This window comes from Petaurus breviceps, unplaced genomic scaffold (genome assembly GCF_028583685.1).
Source record: "Petaurus breviceps papuanus isolate PSGF00001 unplaced genomic scaffold, PetGlider_PUasm1.0 47, whole genome shotgun sequence".
Classification (NCBI taxonomy): domain Eukaryota; kingdom Metazoa; phylum Chordata; class Mammalia; order Diprotodontia; family Petauridae; genus Petaurus; species Petaurus breviceps.
In genome coordinates, this window is record NW_027186349.1 from 12,272,048 (window position 1) to 12,278,047 (window position 6,000).

Below are 6,000 nucleotides of genomic sequence, written 5' to 3' on the forward strand. Positions count from 1 at the left end.
CAATACGTTTTCAATATCTCCCTCCACTATATCATCCTGAAGACTAAAAACATGTCAAGGTATCTTTTATCCCAAAAACCATCCTCAAGCTAACATCCTCTTGCTTCTGTTGGTACTTCTTGTCATAATAATCTACATGTACAGTCTCTGCCCCCTCACTCCAAAATTACTTTGTACTTAGCTTCTATGCCAACCTCTTAGGAAAAGTGACCACAATGATTTTACTGGGACCCCAAACAGTTGTGTCAGTGATGCTATATTTAATATATATGCTCCATTTAGCCTGGAGCTCCATATGCATATATTTAATATATGCTCCATTTAGCTTGGAGCACAAGCTCAAAGATAAAACTTTCCCAGAGACCTAAAAAAAGGTAGGGCAACATGAACACAAATTCAGACATACAGGAAAGTCATCCATTTAACCCCATAGCAGAAAGTCACGAGAGCTTTCCTCTACCTTTCCAGCTCTCCTTCCCTTTAACAGTTAGTTTTCTGGTCACAACTTAAGGATTTTGGTATATATATGTGAGCAACAGCCCAAAAGTGAGCTCTATACAACCAATCAGTTGTCAAATCCTAATGACTCTATCCCCACAATATCTCTCGTGTAGCTTTTTTTTTTTTTGTGTGGTGACATAGAATTGGAAACTGAGGGGATGCCTATAATTTGAGTAATGGCTGCACAAGTTATGGTATATTAATATAATGGAAGCACACTGAAAGGAATGGTTTCAGAAAAACCTAAGACTTGTATGAACTAATGCAAAGTAAAGTGAGCAGAACTAGAACAATTTATACACTAATAGCAACATTATGAAGATAATCCACTTTGAAAGACTTAGTAACTGACTGATACAATGACCAATCACAGATCCAAAGGAATCATGATAAAACATACTATCCACAGCTAGATAGAGAACCAACAGACTCAGAGTGCAAATCGAAGCATATTTACTTCTCTTTACTAGTGTTGTTGTTGGCCATGGCCAATGTAGGAATGCTTTGCATGATTATTCATATTTGTAATGGGTTTTGTTTCTCATTAATTAAATTAAATGGAATTAATTTGGAATTAAAAATATATCACTTGCACGCACTTCCTAACATTCGTTATAAATGAAAACCATCCTTATTCACAAAGTCATCTCTTCCAGTTTAGACTAACAAAATAGCTTTCTTTTTTGGTCTTCTTGCTTTCAGTCTATCCCCTCTCTAATTCATCCTTTCTCCACACTATTGCACAGTAATTTTCCTAGTGTATTACTCTGATTATGTTACTTCAAATTGAAAAATATTCAATGGCCTCCCAGTCCCTATCAAATATAAATTCCTGGTTGTGCCATTTAAAACATTTCATAATCTGGCTCAATTCCATTTTATTCCAGCATTCATCGAATCAGACTAGACCATCTAGTCCAACCCACACCTGAACAAGCACCCTATGTATAAAACCCTGGAAAGTAGTTATGCAACCTTTGCTTGAAAAACTCTTCTGTGGTTGCCTCCACAAAACCCTCCTGGGGTTGCTCATTCCATTTTTGTATAGCTTTTCAAAGACGTTCTTCCTAACACCAAACCTCTGCCTCTGCAATATCTACCCACTGCTCCTAGAAAAAGTCTCATTTCTTTTCCATTTGACAGTTCTTCAAAAATATTCAAGAACAGTATTCATGTCTCCCTGCATTTTCATTTCTCCAGTGTAAATATCCCAAATTTTTTCAACTTATACTCAAGTGTTTTCAGGAACTTGATCACCTTCCTCTGGAAACCTCTCCCACTTACTAGTTTACTTCCTAAAACATGATGTTCAGAGTTGAATACAACATGAAAGATGTGCTCTAACCAGAAGAGAGTACAGCTGAACTCTTCCCTCCCTTGTTAGACACTAGGATTTTATTTTTGCTTGCAATTTCACACTGTTGACTAATATTACAATTCCATTAGAGTTCTCAGATCACATCTGGTTTGTACCTCTAAACTGGATTTTTCTGAACCCAAGAATAAGGATTTACATTTACACTAATACATCAACGCATTGGTGATTTAACAATGAACCTATTCCCTCCAATGATGCAGATCACTCCTCTAACATTCAGGTCACAGTCCATTCTCAGCTTACGGTAACTGACTTTTGACCATGTTCTCCTATCATTTAAAACAAGAGGTATATCCAATGTGCTATGAATCCTCCTCTAGGTCTCTTGAAGGGCACCCACAGGCTTTCCATCTGTTCTCCTTTATCTAGCTCAATAATACCAGTCCACATCTTTCCCTTTTACAAATCTCTTTCTAGTCTTTCAATGAGGATGACTATTGTGAGATACAGCTGAAAGAAAACTGAATGTTGAGCAAGACAACCAGATATGGAGTCCCAGCTGTGCTGCTAACTAGCTGTGTGACTATCATTGAATTTTTTAGAGCTTCAATTTCCTCATCTATTAAATGGAGCTAATCATATTCACTCTATCCATCACACAGGATTATGCAGAATGAGATATAACCCTAGACATAGTCAATATATTGATTTCTTTTGCTGGACTTTTCTTTACCAGGGAGGGTTTCTATTCAAACTCCTCCACAAGACCATGAACTCCTTGAGAAAAGGTACTATCCTTGTCTCCTCAGCATTCAGCAGAGGGCCAGCACATTATAGACCCTTAATAAATGTTTGTTGACTGAATGACATAATAATAGTTAAAAATTATTTAGCACTTCAGGGTTTGCAAAATGCTTTACATCTATTATTAGATTGATTTTTTTTAAATGCACAGAACAAAAAAGTCCAGAAAATGATACAGTACTGTTGCTATATTTTAAAATTATATATATATTATTGCAAACATATGTATATGTATGCATATATACACGCATGTGTCTTAAACAGATGAGGCATAAGAAGAGATCACAATTTCTTATATAGTATTCTATTCTTTGCTTATTTAAATGTTTGTTCTTGGTTGATGACTTAAGTTCACAATAAAATGGATAATTATAATTATTTTTTAAAATGATAATTGTCATCAGTGATCAAAAAGCAGCCGGAGGAGACATATTCTTTATGTTTTTTATGTTAGTTAATGATAGGAAATTAATAATAAAAACATTAATTACATTAAATTAATAACGACTTTTTCAGGAATTCTGAATAAGAGAAAATATGAGTTATTAATAATGAATGCCTGTAGGCAGAATATAAAGACATACATTTCTTTAAATATTTGCAAGTATGTGTTTAGTTACTGGTCTGTATCAGCTGTAGGCAAACTATGGTATAAGGGCCAAACTTGCCCATGACCTATTTTTGCATGGCCCTGGAGCTAAGAATGGCTTTTACCTTTTTTAAATTCAGTAAAATTTTATTTTAATATGCAAAAACCATTCTTAGGTTGGGGTTGTACAAAAGCAGGATGTTGCTTGGATTTGGCCATAATTTGCTGACCCATAGTCTATATAATCTTTATTTTATAAAAGAAAGTCCATAGGCTGTTGGAGGAATTTAGCCACATTTCTATTTAAATTTCTGCTTAACATGAAAAAAAAAACCATACTAAAAAAATAGTGGTGCTAAATGCAAAGACTATACAAAGATTCTACTCAGAGAAACAGATAGTTGTCAAGAATGGTTTCATCATACACCCAAAGGCAACAAGAAACAGGATCACAAGATACTTGCAGCTGCTCACAAAGAGAATAAACAGACCACCATGAAGATAACTGCAGCTTATGTATCAACAATGGTTGCAAAGGGTGAAGAAACAGAGAAGTCCTCTGAAGAACTTGGCAAGATATTCCAAACGCAGTCTACATACACTTGGATATTCTGTAGCTCCAATGTAAATGTCTGTTGGGGGGTAGGGAGGAAAAATTGAAAACTATGTTGGAAAATATAGTTTGGGCCCAAGAAATTAAAGTAGTCAAAGGTTTATAGGCTAGTTATGCCTATATAATGTGAATATTTTCTTAAAGAAGAGTTGGAAAGTGTTAGACTTGGCAAAGACTGCCTGGCATTCCAACAACAAAACTGGCTGTAACTAATAGGATTTTTGAGTTGGAAAGTACCTTAGAAATCATCTAGTCAAATATTTATTTTTGTAGAGGGAAACTGAGGCTCAGAGTTGTTAATAATTTGCCCAAACTTTCACAGGTGGTAGAAAGTTGAAGTGTTTGGGTTCAAGTCAATATCTTCTGACACCAAAGATACTGTTCATTCCACCAAAACATCTGATGACTTATTAGAGACATAGTCATTTCAAAATCAGCTCCCTGACTCCAGGTAGACCTGTAAATGATTAAAGCGAAGGTCAAAGTAAATAGCAAACTGGAAGAAAATAAAAAGATGAAAAAGAGATACTTCATGCAATTATAGTACTCTAACTTGACCTGTTTAAAAAAAGTCAACTGATTTAAAGAAATCATTTGCAGAAGTAATAAGTGGAGGTAACAGATACAGATTTAGATTTGATTTGTAAGCAAAAACTTTAACTGGAAGAAGAATTTATATGACAGTATATAATATGTAATGTAAATAAGGGCAACAACCCTGAAAAACTTGAGAATTCTGATCAATGAGGTCACCACCTCTGGGGAGAGAAGAGGCATACTGAGGGAGGGAATGAGGCTCATATTTCCAGACAAGGCAAATGTGTTTATTTGGTTTTTGTTTGCTGTACATATTTGTTACAAGGAAGGGTTCCATTGAAGGGGGAGTGGGGGGAGCACAAAAGAGAGTCATTGGAAAATGACATTGAAGTTTAAATTTTAAAAAAAGGTAATAAGACCTTAAAAAAAACAACAACAACAACCAAACTTCCTAATCATTAGTTATTTCAAAGTGGAACGGACAGCCTCGAGCAAAGATGTTTAGTTCCTCTTTATTGGTTATCTTTGAACAAAGACTATTTATCCTAAATTCAACGCATCATGTGATCCTAAAATGCTCACTTTTGTGATGGATGACCACTTGTACAAGGTGAAGTAGAATGGATATTTATTCAGTTATAATTTGAACTAAATGGTCTTTGAGATCTCTTTCAACCCAAAGATTCTGTAAGAGATAGACAAATGTAAAAACATTAATGAAGGTTATTTCTTATAGAATGTTAAGAGAATCACGGAATTTCAAGCTGGAAGGGTCCTTAGAAATCATCAGTCCAACCCCCTAATTTTTTGAAAGGAAGCTTTAAGAGGCTTTATAACAGAGTTGAGTGACTCACCCAAGTTCACACAGGTAGGAAGTAGCAGGACTAGGATTTGAATCCCTGCATCTCTGATCCCAAATTCATTGTTCTTTTTACTACAACACAGAGCTTCTAATTAATGCAAAACAATTGTGCCAGGAGACAAAATACATATAATCTTTTTGCTGAGAGAGAGAGAAGGAGAGAGAGAGAGAGAGAGAGAGAGAGAGAGAGAGAGAGAGAGAGAGAGAGAGAGAGAGAGAGAGGGGGAGAGAGAGAGAGAGAGAGAGAGAGAGAGAGAGAGAGAGAGAGAGAGAGAGAGAGAGAGAGAGAGAGAGAGAGAGAGAGAGAGAGAGAGAGAGAGAAGAGGGTGGGGGGATACAACATCCATTTAGAATTACTAAGAATTATACACACATGTGCTAAGTACTTAATAAATGCTTGTTGAATAACTAAGGATAAAAGAAAACTAAAGGAATATTTCCTCACAAAATATCAAAAAGAAGAGAAAATTAGCTTACAGAAAACTTATCCATATCATGAAAAGAAAACCAGAAGGATGATGTTACATACAGAATGGACTAGATCTGGTGTAGGTTTGTGTGTCTGTGTGTGTATTCATGCACGCGGGGTGTGTGAGATCTGTTTTCAATGGCAGCAATCATGGAAGCTCAGCATTTACTCAGTACCACAGGGCTTAATCAGAAGGAAAAGAGGCAACAGCACTTAGGTAACAGTTAGCAAGAGCTTTAATGACTTTTCTTTCTTTTTTTTATAGTTACCCTATCCCTAGCTGCCCTCTCTTTCCTATTTACTCTCT

General features: G+C 35.7%; 1 protein-coding gene across 7 annotated transcripts in view; it reads right to left on the reverse strand.

Moving 5' to 3' along the window:
* The window catches only part of TRIO (trio Rho guanine nucleotide exchange factor), a 534,181-nt gene that overhangs the window by 310,430 nt on the left and 217,751 nt on the right, over window positions 1-6,000 (reverse strand). The window lies entirely within an intron of this gene.